Raw genomic sequence first — 14,031 nt, forward strand, 5'->3', positions numbered from 1 at the left:
TCATTATTTATATATTCTGAAGTTAGGTTCTATCACTTTGATATCAGAATTTTCTTCAATATCCCTATAATCAGGTTAGGATTTTCAAGAAAATGTGATTTACTAGAGTAAGTTAAGGTACATGCTTACATTACTGTAAAGACCTTAAATTATGTAAATTCCCACATCTTCTGTCACTGAGAAAAAACATATACATACCCCAGTTTCATGGGTAAGAAAATAATGAGAATGTAGAATTCAAAAGTATTAAATAAATGATACTCCATACTCTCTCAACTGCCAGACAGAAACAGTAGGCAAATAATCTAACAGAGTTAGCCTACATCCCAATGTTAGTAATTAAAGTTGCAACTGTCTACTGTATTGACATGATCTTGACTGCACACAAATTTTCTTTGGACTTCAACTTGCTCTAGCACTGAATTGTAAATGGAGTGTCCATTCTCTTATCACTAGATATAAACTCTGTATTATAACAAAAGCATTTTCCAGGCTTTGTATAGCATTGACCTTCTTAAATTAGGAAAGGAATTGTCAAACATCCTGATTTAAATCAATAATACTTATATACAATTAACTAGTCTAAGAATAGGCTTTTGTGGGCATAAGTACTGAAAATAATAATTAAATTACTGTCTTCTTAAATATTTCTGGGTTTGCTTTATTGTCCCTATCCTTGATTATCAGGTAGCAAAGCATCAGCTATGTTTGTTTTCCAAATTGTATTTAGTTACATGTCTTTTAATATCGTCTTTATATTTTGTGCACAGAAAAGCTAATCTCAGAAACATCTGTCCTTATTTCTAAATATCTCTAGCACTGCTCCTTACGTCACTGAAGTTGCTGAAACCAGGATATGAGCATGAGTTCTGCCACTTTAAAGAAAAAGCTTTTGGAATAGCATTTATTCATTCGTTCTTTTATGCATTCAACAATTGATAACTTCGATGTTTCCAGTATTGTGCTAGATGGTATGGCTACCGTGATGAAGAAGCAATAGACCAGAGCTTTCAGATGACAGTTGTGATAAGTGTCACAGAGGTGGACATCTCTGTTGTGAACCCAGAAAACAGGAACTTACCTGACAGAGGAGACTTCCTTGAGAAGAGAGATCATAAAGCTGAGAATTACAATAAGAGTAGAGGTGGTAGGAAGAGCATTTTGGGTAGAGAGAAAACATCAAATTTTCTATTATGGGAGGAATATGTCACTATCAAAGAAACTGAAGGGGGTCAGCATGTGTCGGAGTGCAGAGAATGTGGGAAAATAAGACAAAGATTGCTAGCTACTCTCTGTTTTCTTTTCCTTTTGGTCCAAGCTAGAACATATTTCTCAGTCATTCTTGGGATTAGTTTTGGGAAATGGCTGAAACTACCCAAAGGAATATGAAAGAACATAATCTATGTTTTTCCAGGTCAAGGATTTTAAAAAGAGGTTGCATTTCTTCAAGTTCTCTTTTCCCTTCCCCTGGTTGGGTGAAGATGATCAAAGCCTTTGAGACTGGTAGAGCTATAAGAAGAAAGCAGCCTTTCTAAATTTACAAATAAGGGAGAGAAGCTGGCTAGAATCAGTATAAACACTTTGGACTGCTACGAGTAAGAAATAAGCTTTCACTATGCTTGACCCATTATATATTTTGGTGTTTATCTGTTACTGGAATTCAGTCTAATATAACTAATACAGAAATGTGCAAGTTAAAGTAGAGTGTTGCCATGACAAAAATTGATTTTGGCACTGGGTGGCAACAAATGATATAATATGCCAGAAAGCTGGAGACCTATGTTATGCAATGGCAAAGCATTTGATTAAAATATTGCCTACATAGAAGGCAAACTACTATGTGTCTATTGAGCTTCTAACTTTGGGGAAAACTTACAGAAAGAATCAAATATTAGTGTTTGCTGTCAGCTTCTTCTTGCATATAACAAAGCATTAAAAGAAAGATATGAACTCAGGCAAGGAATTTCTGGTTTGCAAACAGAAGTAAAAGGGAATAGAAAAAGTCCAGAAATTTGTTGCCTTACGAGTTATGACTATTTTTGGGAACCCCAAAGAAAAGGATATAAGACTGTGGAAGGTGGAGCAGCAAAGATCTGTTGAAACTTAGGTTTTTTTTTTTTTAGTTTTTTTTTGGGGGGAGATGGGGATGGGGCGTGGGGTACCAAATCACTTTATTTGGAGGAATGGCACCAATGAAAGAACTTTGTGGATGTTGGTACAACTTATAGAAAAGGTGACGGTAAACCCAACATGCATACAACTGCCGTGGTCACCATGGCTCTGGGGAAGATAGCGTAAGGCTTAGCTCTCATTATCACTGTTTCCCAGAGTGTGCTTGTCAAAGAGATACTCTGCCAAGCCAGAATCTGGGGCCCCCATCTTGCGCAAGTTGGTTACGTAATCACCCAATTCTTTGATGGGCTTCACCTGCTCATTCAGGTAGTGGGTCTCAACGAAGTCACATAAGTGGGGGTCGTTTTTGTCAGTGGCCAGTTTGTGCGGTTCCAGTAGTGACTGATTCACCCTTTTTTCCAAGTGTAATGCACGCTCCATTGCATTCAGCCCGCTCTCCCAGTCGTTTCATTCCGGTTTCTTGATATCCTGAAGGAAGATTCGGCTACCGTGTTGGTTGTGCATCTTCATAAGTTTCTCTGCATGTTCCCTCTCCTCATGAGACTGGTGAAGAAAATATTTGGCAAAGTTCTTCAAAGCCACATCATCACAGTCAAAGTAGTGGGACATCGACAGGTAGACGTAAGAGGCATAGGGCTCCAGGTTGATCTGGCGGTTGATGGCAGCCTCTGAGTCCTGGTTGTAGTTCTGGCGCACCAGTGATGGGGACATGGTCATCATGGTGGTGGCTGAGGAGAGGTGGAGGCGGCGGCTGCGGTGCATTGGAGCGGTGGCGGAGGGCTGCTGGGAGTGGCAGGCCGATGGAGGGCGAACGCTGGGTTCCCTTCAAGTACTGTTGAAGCAGGAAACCCAGGCGACTCTCCATGAAGAAGTCTGGCCTGAAACTTGGTTTTACAAAGGAATTTAGCTTGGTGGAAATTGTATAGAGTAAGAGTATAGCCTTCCCATCCATGCCTATTGTTCCGATTGTTTTAGGTAGCAATCAATAAATTGAGGAAGGTAAGGAGCTGGAGAGGCATCAGGGAAGAGGAAAAAGAAAAAAAGAATTAAAGCAGGGTTAAGAACCAATGCTGGAAAAAATTCGAGGGTAGTATTAGTACATGGGCATGATGGGGATCAAATGATTCTGATGCCTAAAATAATTTTGAAGAATTTCTCCAGGAAAAAAAAGCTAGAAATCATGAAATTTCCTTTGACTATTTGATATGTAAAGCAATTCCTGGACTCCAAGCAATGCATAAGCAAGAAGTAGGATACAAAGGCTGTAGAGTCCCCCAAATTGGCATACTCTCTAATTTTCAACTTACGTGGTCATGGTGGAAAATAGACTAAGATTCTGGAGTCTCCCACAAAATACCTCCAACACTGAGTCAAAGAATCCCCCCCCCCCCACCAACAACAACACACACTAAGGCTGGAAGCTTTTACAGTACCAAAAATGATTTTCTGTCATTTTTGAGGACTAGTGATAGTAACTTCTGTATGTTTCATAGGTGTTTATTTTTTAATGGGAACTTTTATTTCAGTAACCCTGTCTGCTCCATCATTATAAATTGGCACTTTTGGGTTGTGAGGGGTAGGGATGGGGATGCATAACTTGTATTGGACTAAGACTGATTAGTCTATGAAGAAACACAACCCTAGTGGATGGAGAGAATTATGCATCTCCAAGACAGGTAGAACTTTGCAACTTCAAGTTGTCACTCTTTAGGAGGGGCTATTTTGTTCCATGTTTTGGAGAGAGTAAAAGTTAGGTATGTTATATATTTTGCCAAAGACCTTTATAGATTCACCAGATTTCATATCCTCCTTTTCTTGGGCACATGCCTCCATTGCAGTTATATGTGCCCAGGAGACTGAGTTCTTAATGGAAGGTGGCAGAAGTAATATGTGCCTTTTCCGGATCAAGGTTGTTAAAAAGCAGGTGCATGCCCTCCTAGCAGGTGTGTCTTTTCCACAGCTGGATGGAGATAGCAACAAGGCCTTTGGGAAAGGCCAAAGTCACAAGAAGAAGAAAAAAGAAACTTGAGTTCCTAAACCATTGTATAGAGGAGAGCCACCCATTGATCAGGAATATCACCCTGGACTGTTAAGAGAATGATAAGTAATGTCAAATATAATCGAGCCATTATGTATTTTTAATCTGATTGTTACAGTAGTTTCACCTATCATAACTAAAATAGGGAACACAGTGATGCACAAATCTGGGGCTAGAAAGGAGAAAGACCATGAAAGGCCTTATAAAGCAGAGTGACCATAGGTCCCAGTTTGCCTGGGAGAGCCTGAATTTAAGTTCACAGCCCCAGTGACACATCCAGTTTAATTTTACCCCATAAGTTTCCTTTTTAATAAAGTATTATTATCAATATTTACACTAAAATAAGCTCTTATGGGTTTGGAAGATGCACAAAGAGTTAACAGATCCCAATTGAACTCCTATTTAAACCTCAACGATGATCAGTGATAAGCAGAAAGTCCTTGCCAGACCCTTTCAGGTGTAATATAACCAAGTCTTCCTTTCAAGGACACCACACAGGGTGTTCTCTGATAAAATGAAGTGTGCTCAGTCACAAACAACTAGGAACAGGTGCATCCTTGGGTCTTGATCGGGTGACCTATTCCGCACTGCTACCCAGGCCTGTCATTTAGTAAATCAACCCCTTGCATGATGGTCCTGTCCGTGTTCTGAGAAATTCAGGAAACTGCCATGCAGCCAGTTGGGAAAATTAGTGGGAACTGTGGGATTAAGGATTAGGGCACATTTAATATGTGGTGGAAAAGGAAGCTGAGTAGACCTATAATATCTCACATAAACTTTAGCCTGAACATTCTTGCTACAGTAGTTTTGTCATTTATTTTATGGCATAAACATACAGCTATTTTTTGTTTGTCTATTTGGTACCCTCCCCCCTTTTTTTTCAATAAATGCTTTTGGCAGTAATGAATTTTTAAAATTCATGATTAATGAAAAACATTAAGTATTGATTGCGTTACTGGCACAAAATGTTGTTCTAACTTTCAATCCACTCTGGGGGACTGTGATGATATCACTGTCCAAAAGGAAACCAGAAAATGCAAATGTGCTGAAGGAGCATTCATAGCTATTCTAGAAGTTAGTAGCTATTTAGAGAAGTATGTACCTGAAGACCAGGATTTAACAGTTGTTGCAATAGAAGGTGTACTTGTACACCACTCTGTGAAGCATAATATTTCATTTAGATCAAGTGACTATTTATATAGATTAATTATGCACATTTTTTTATTTCAAGATTTCTTGTGCATTTTAGAAAGATGGAGAGAAAGCTGTTAATGTGTTGACTCCTTTAGCAAAATGAAAACATTTTAAACAGTTAATGAGGTCATTCTACAGCAATGTCTTCAGATGTTTCAAAAAGAAAATGTCTTTAATTCAATAATATTTTTGATTTAATTTATAGAATTGAAGTAAAGCTTTAAGAAATTCATTCTTTCAAAAGTGAATCATTTTGATATTGTTATGAATGCTATTTAAATTCTATTAAAAAGTTCAACATTGAAGATAAGGCAATGCTCCTTGCTGTTCTTAGAGTTCATGTGGCATGTTAGAAGGACTTGGAATACCCAGGTGGATATTGCTCCATAGCCTCTTAACCATAGGCAGTCTCTGGAAGCCCAGACTGCCCGTTCCTCTGACACTGCATGGGAGCATCCTCTCGTGTGGGTGTGTAAGGGAGGCAGGGAATATAAATCAATTCTTCTGTTTGCCCAGTTGTCTTTATCTCACGTCTGGTAATTGGAGTGAGGGACACGAGAGAAGGAAATCAGACTAGTTTGATATAACAAATTATTGCCACAGGTACGTTCTTCACATACCAGTTAATTACAAAAAAGGTAACTGATTGTAATGCTGAGAACAGACAGAGCAGAGCAAAAGCAGATTCAAAATGTGATTATTTATTAAGTCAAGTTGTTAAATCAGTTACCCTATACTACTGTTTTGTAATATAAGATTAGAACTGCTTAATCTACTAACATATTTAATTCTCATAGTATACATAATTAAGATATGATAAGGAGCTGAGTATCCAACACATACCATCACTTACTCAAGTTTATATTGCCAGCAAGTGCTAGAACCATTCTCAAACCTATATCTCTTTGGCGCCAACCCTTTCATTTTCACCCAACTCGGATCACTTCCCAACAATTCTATTTGTGAATTAGTCAAACCGGGACTGTTGAAACACGACTACTCTATATGGCCCTTGGGCTGAAACTGCGGCTGACCAGTAATATTCCTTATTTTAATGTTATTTTTTCACTTATCTTTGCTGAAAAAAAGTCAATTAATTTCCTCTTGATGTATGTAGGTCTCATCCACTGTACAGTTTTATTAATCATTAATCATTCTTGCTTCCGAGATTTTGCTTCATTCTCTTGGAAGAATCCCTTATGCCCATTCTGTTTGTAATTAATTACCCTTTCAGCCATCCAAGCAGCCGCCATCTAATTTCTGAATACTCTAGTCTTGTGGTCTAAAAAATTATTTTTTATGCAATGACATTTGTCTGTGCTAGGCTGCCTGCAATACAGAAACATCTTAGTGAAATGTGTGACCACGAACCATACCCCAAGTGTGGAATTTCAAGGTGAACCCACATTGTCCTAACAGCAGCCTAGAAAATATTCCAGTAATAAGCCATTTTAAAATGATGTCGATTTTCTTCCACCCTTCCTGATTTGTTGGTGCAGCATATTTGTGCTTTTCTATACCTAGTAAGCCCTAAGCTTCTTTAAGTCCAGAAAACTTGATCTATTCAATTTTGTATTGTATTTCCTACACCATCACTACCACCAGTACTGCCCAGTAGTCATTATTTGTTCTTCAGATTTCTTGGTATTAATCCCTTTAATTCTAGTCTTGCACATGTAGTAATGATCTGCCCTTGCTAGGAATGATCTCCTTCTTCTACACCTACTCAAATAACATGCATCCAAAATTTGGGTCCCAGGTGAGACTACAGAGTCCACCAGAGCAAGATTTTTAATATTTCACTCATTTGGTGCCCAAATCATTTATGGTTGGTCTTGAGATTAAAATTGGAAGTCTGCAGATATGAAGTCGACAAAGTGTAGTGACTTTTTTTTATGGTTTTGTACTGTCAATTATTTTTCTAGCATTGAACAACGAACACACTAACATAGCTGCCCAAAAGAATATAGTGCATACAGTAGAATTACAAGCCATGCAAGTTGAGAATTTGTAGATTTGGTTCCTTAGAGGTATCTTTGGATTCATAAACATTTTACAAGTTGCCCACAATGTTTACTGAGTTTTGTAATTACATACTCTCCATACTCTGTTATTTTTCTTTATTTTAAGCTGATTGGTAGATTTTGAAAATAGGCTTTATATTAGAAACAGAAATGTTAATTCAAAAGGAACTTCAAACTTGGAATTGTAAAGATTTTTTTAAAAGAGGAAAAAGAGAATGGAAACAATAGAAAATAAACAAAATACAAGAACCCCTGGATAGCCTGGTGAAAGAGTAGAGATTTTCCAATATGACCTTGGCCAGACCATTTATGTTTTACTTCAGTTTTTCTTATCTAAGCTGGAAGTTGTGTTGTAGTATTTTGTTTTGTTTTTGTGGATTTTTATGGAAGTTGCTATTTTACTGCTTTACATTCTTTTCTGACTCTGAGGTTTATAAATAACTCAAAAATTTTGTATAATGCTGGGTGGATTTTTTTTTTCCTATGGGAAATTATACCTGTAAATGGAGAAATTGATGCAATTTTTAAAATAAAATAAAAATAAAAAAATAAAAGCCTATCGAGTTTCAAACTGAGATGTGCCTTACTGAACATAAATTTCAAGGTCAACAGAAAGCAATGGAATATTATGCATCTCTCTGTCTTTATAGCTTTGAATTTTTTTCCAGTGCATGTGTATTGAACCTTAGCAGCTCTTGACTTTAAAATTTAAATAATTGTGCATGTGACTGGATTTTAAGATGAGCTTGTTTTGATGCTTTCCTGCTTTCTTTAGCTTGTTCTCATGATTGATACTATTAAAAATAATTCCTAAAATATTTGTGAGATGATAGACATATAACACCTCTTCCTTTTCTGATTTAAAAACAGCAAGTGTGCCTCTAACATATGCTTTTATTATTTTCCTTCATGTGCACAAATCTTAATGTAGCATATCTCTTAAAAGGTAAACAATGTGAGTAACTAAGAAATGTCCTAAATTATGAGATCATTTTACTGTTAATAATTCCATTCCAGCCATTTATAGTAAATTGGAAAATGTGATTATTTTTTGCTCATCCAGTAGTTTTTAAAATAGATCAGATGCTGTTAAAAAAGAAAAAAATAACTGATTATGTACTTCAGAAAGTAAATTACAACCAGGAACTTTTTCTTTCTTTTAAAAAATAGGTTGAATTCTGGAATCCAGAGATTTTCTTTTACATAAGTTTTCATAGAAGTTGAATATTGGCTTCTAAAATTGATTGTCTTTAAACTAGGAGCTGAACAATCCATGGTTACAAATTTGACACGCTATCAACTTCCTATAATTGCAACTATAGAATAGAGAATTGGTTAGAGAAGGATGGATATTGTGCTACACATTCAAGGTCAAAAATTAAAACCAAATCTTCATATTAAAAAATAATTATTTCATGGATTCAGGATTGTCCAGTGGCTCAAAAGTCATCTGAGTGGTCAGAAGACCAACTCATGTTTATGTCTTCATTTGTTTATTCAGCAAGCAATTATTAACTTCCTACTGTGTGCAAAGCTTCTTGTTAGTCCTGTATAAAGTGCTATGATTGAAAAAGAACACATTCTATAAAAAATCAGTAACAAATGGCTCTCATCTCATTTATGAGGGTTGGGAGGAGTATCCATGGAAGAGACATTCACACTGGGATATAAAGGACATGTATGAGTGAATGATAAATCCTGATGTGGTGGAAAAAGGTCTTTCCAGACAATGGGAACAGCTTGAACAAAAAAAACTCTATGCCAGAGGGATTCTGAAGCATTGGGAAAACTAAAAGAAATCCAGAGTACACAGAGTGTAGACTAGGTGGGGTGAGAGCGAGGCTACCATGGAGAATATTTTATATAGATTTCACAAAAGGAATCATTGACCCATAAAGCAAAAGTTAAAAAAAAAAATTAGGCAAACTTTAATTTCCTTGCTAATTCTAATTCTGGATGTCTGCTCTTCATTTGTTGATATTTGAAAAGTCATCCTTGCCTTCTTCCTCTATTCACTAGATTTCCACTTTTTGGACTAGATTTAAACAGATTTATTTGATGAGAGCAAAAACATTCCAAATTCTCCAATTACTATGAAGCTCCTTGAAAGATATGTAAAAATGAATACACAACAAGATGGAGTTGATTTCATTTTTTCAGGACTCTGGATTTTGTCCCTGCCCCGAGTTTTATTATTGTTTCCATGCTTTCTTTTTAGACCCTGGACCTTGACTCTGTGGAAATATTACAACTTCAGGGGAAAGAATACGAGTGGAAATAGAAATGTCTACAAATCAGACAATGCGCAGTCACTTTTATATTTAACAGCTACCCAAGCAAGACTATTTTAGTGGTACTTTGTGAAATATCAGCTCTATTTCTATTATATCCAAATATAAATCTCCTGATAAATGTGGGTGTTAGGGGATATAACAAATGTGTCGAATAACTGAAAGCATTTGCTGCTTGATGTCATTTTGTTCTTAAAAAAATTATTATTGTTGAAGTGAACTGTGTGTCAATGTACTTGATGCTTTTCGTGTGTGTGGTCTTATATAATTCTGAAAATAACTCTATGAAGTGGGTCTTATTTCCATTTGATAGATGAGGAAAGATGAGGTGTTAAAATTTCAAGAACTAGCTCAAGTTCACATAAAAAGTGACAGAAACAGTATTCCATCCTAGACCTAATTCCAAATCCTGTGCCCTTAAAGCACTGCACCACACTTTCCAGAAGAGCCCTTCTTATTTTCTTCCTGATCTTAGATTCTGAAATGCTTTGACAATTCTATACCAGTTATTCTAACTAAAAATTAATCTCCCTATAAGACATGTAAGTGTAAAATGGAGACTTGCTTGATTTTCTTTTAAATAGACATTTCTTTTGTCCTTAAAGGAAAGCAATGATCTCCTTTTCTGTCACATTTGTTGTTTCCTCCTTCTTCCTCCCAAATATAAGAATCATTATTTCTCCACTGACTCTGAACTTTCCCTCTTAATAATCACCTACAAACACTTGGTTTAGAACGTGACTAATATAAAAGTCAGTCCCCAAACCATACTTGCTGTTTTCTGCTCTGGTCTTTAGTACACTATTTTCAGGCACATGAATACCTATTAGGTTAAAACCTTCAGGTAATATGTTATTCTTCTCTAGCCCGTATTGATAACAGTGATAACATTGCTTGTTCTGTTCTTTGAAAATCAACCCTGGATTCAAGTCAAGGAAAGTGTAATACATTATCAGTTAAATATATAAACTATTTTTCAAAAAAAATCACCATTGTTTTTGGTATATGTACATAAAACTAGATGTACATAAAACCATATTCTTTTCATTCTGCTTTTACTTTATGATTACTCTTAGCAGTAGAGTGATACCCCTGCTAACTCTATGACCTGGTATGTTTTACAGAGGGAAAAATTAAGAAAAAGTTGGTTCAATATATCATAGTTTGGAAGTGCCTTTTTGTCTCGTATAATTTCATGAAGGAATTCCCTGTATAATCAAACAGCTGATTCCTTATACTCATTGCCTCTTCTCCTTTTTCGTTGTCTATATCTTGGATGAGGGCAACTTCTCACCTAGATAATTTCCACAGCCACTAAACTGCTCTTCAACTCTATGGTGGCTACACATTCAGCAGCCCAGTGTCCCATTATCATCTTCTATGTCACCAGTGAGGGCCTTTTTAGGAAGGCTGAAAGTCAAGGTTCCCTGCTCTCTCCCACAGCAGACGGTTGGGCTGTGATGGTCAAGAAGTTATTTCCACCCTGCCTCATGAGACTCACATGTTTCAGGGAGTTCCTGTACATGGTTCACCTATTCTTTCTGTCAATTCTGTGAGCTAACCTGAGATTCTTTTAATACATTATTTTTTTTGCTAGAACCCTACCACATCCACCTCCTAGGACATCCTCTGCCATCCATTTTGCACATAGCTGCCTCTTACTTGTTAATGTAGTCAGAAGTTTAATAGTCGATGAGACTTTAAATTAAAAAGCACAGTAGAATTGAAAAACATGAAATATTAAATTAAAAGGTTGATACAAGACTAGTGCTCACCATCAATACTCATAAATACAACTTGTGCTCAGATTTCCCTCGCTACTAACATCCTCCACTGAAAGAGCAAGATCTCTGGAAGGAGTGCACTCTTTTTCTTGAGATAGAAAAACTCAAGCTTGGTCTGGAATTCCAGTTGTTGTTATAAATTAAGAATACTTTCAATGACAATGAATACTTTCAATGCTGAAAACAACAAACAGCCTTTTTAAAAGGATTACCCTTGGCCAAATTAAGCACTTTGACAATCAAAAGGAAAGGAATAATTATAAGATATTAAAATTAGTTGAGTCTATGAAAAGGCCATAAATTCATAATGATACTGAAACAAAAGAAGATTTAAAATAAAATATTCAAAATACTAATTTAATATATAAGAACAATGATTACAATAGGATATAGTTATGCTGTCATTAATTTTAATAAGTGAAAAAGTGTTCATTGGCATGTGGATTTTTTTTTTTTAATCTTCATTTTATTGAGATATATTCACATACCATGCAGTCATACAAAACAAATCGTACTTTCGATTGTTTACAGTACCATTAGATAGTTGTACATTCATCACCTAAATCAATCCCTGACACCTTCATTAGCACACACACAAAAATAACAAGAATAATAATTAGAGTGAAAAAGAGCAATTGAAGTAAAAAAGAACACTGGGTACCTTTGTCTGTTTGTTTCCTTCCCCTATTTTTCTACTCATCCATCCATAAACTAGACAAAGTGGAGTGTGGTCCTTATGGCTTTCCCAATCCCATTGACACCCCTCATAAGCTACATTTTTATACAACTGTCTTTGAGATTCATGGGTTCTGGGCTGTAGTTTGATAGTTTCAGGTATCCACCACCAGCTACCCCAATTCTTTAGAACCTAAAAAGGGTTGTCTAAAGTGTGCATAAGAGTGCCCATCAGAGTGACCTCTCAGCTCGTTTTGGAATCTCTCTGCCACTGAAGCTTATTTCATTTCCTTTCACATCCCCCTTTTGGTCAAGAAGATGTTCTCCATCCCACGATGCCGGGTCTACATTCCTCCCCAGGAGTCATATTCCACGTTGCCAGGGAGATTCACTCCCCTGGGTGTCTGATCCCACGTAGGGGGGAGGGCAGTGATTTCACCTTTCAAGTTGGCTTAGCCAGAGAGAGAGGGCCACATCTGAGCAACAAAGAGGCATTCGGGAGGAGGCTCTTAGGCACAACCATAGGGAGGCCTAGCCTCTCCTTTGCAGCAACCGTCTTCCCAAGGGTAAAACTTATGGTAGAGGGCTCAACCCATCAAACCACCAGTCCCCTATGTCTGTGGTCATGTTAGCAACCATGGAGATGGGGTAGGCGAATACCCCTGCATTCTCCACAGGCTCCGCAAGGAGGCACTACATCATTTTTTTTCCTTGTTTTTCTTTCTTTCTTTTTTTTTTTTTTTTTAACTTTCCCTTCTTTTTTAAATCAACTGTATGAAAAAAAAAGTTAAAAAGAAAACAAACATACAATAAAAGAACATTTCAAAGAGACCATAACAAGGGAGTAAGAAAAAGACAACTAACCTAAGATAACTGCTTAACTTCCAACATGTTCCTACTTTACCCCAAGAAAGTTACATAATATAGCAACCTTTCTGTGAACTTGTTCCTACTATATCCATCAGAAATTAACAGACCATAGTCATTTCTGGGCATCCCCAGAAAGTTAAATAGCTTATCTGTTCTTCTTGGAATATTGTTCCCCCTTCCTTAATTGCTCTCTACTGCTAGTTCCCCTACATTCTACATTATAAACCATTTGTTTTACATTTTTCAAAGTTCACATTAGTGGTAGCATATAATATTTCTCTTTTTGTGCCTGGCTTATTTCGCTCAGCATTATGTCTTCAAGGTTCATCCATGTTGTCATATGTTTCACGAGATCGTTCCTTCTTACTGCCGCGTAGTATTCCATCGTGTGTATATAGCACATTTTATTTATCCACTCATCTGTTGAAGGACATTTGGGTTGTTTCCATCTCTTGGCAATTGTGAATAATGCTGTTATGAACACTGGCGTGCAGATATCTGTTCGTTTCACTGCTTTCCGATCTTCCGGGTATATACCGAGAAGTGCAATCGCTGGATCGAATGGTAGCTCTATATCTAGTTTTCTAAGGAACTGCCAGACTGACTTCCAGAGTGGCTGAACCATTATACAGTCCCACCAACAATGAATAAGAGTTCCAATTTCTCCACATCCCCTCCAGCATTTGTAGTTTCCTGTTTGTTTAATGGCAGCCATTCTAACCGGTGTTAGATGGTATCTCATTGTGGTTTTAATTTGCATCTCTCTAATAGCTAGTGAAGCTGAACATTTTTTCATGTGTTTCTTGGCCATTTGTATTTCCTCTTCAGAGAACTGTCTTTTCATATCTTTTGCCCATTTTATAATTGGGCTGTCTGTACTATTGTCATTGAGTTGTAGGATTTCTTTGTATATGCAAGATATCAGTCTTTTGTCAGATACATGGTTTCCAAAAATTTTTTCCCATTGAGTTGGCTGCCTCTTTACCTTTTTGAGAAATTCCTTTGAGGTGCAGAAACTTCTA

At 36.8% G+C, this 14,031-nt stretch overlaps 1 pseudogene; it reads right to left on the reverse strand.

Annotated features, from left to right (window-relative positions):
* Window positions 1-2,301: 2,301 nt before the first annotated feature.
* Window positions 2,302-2,877, reverse strand: LOC119505198 (annotated as a pseudogene).
* Window positions 2,878-14,031: the final 11,154 nt, after the last annotated feature.

The sequence above is a fragment of the Choloepus didactylus genome, chromosome 10, assembly GCF_015220235.1.
Source record: "Choloepus didactylus isolate mChoDid1 chromosome 10, mChoDid1.pri, whole genome shotgun sequence".
NCBI classification, from domain to species: Eukaryota; Metazoa; Chordata; class Mammalia; order Pilosa; family Megalonychidae; genus Choloepus; species Choloepus didactylus.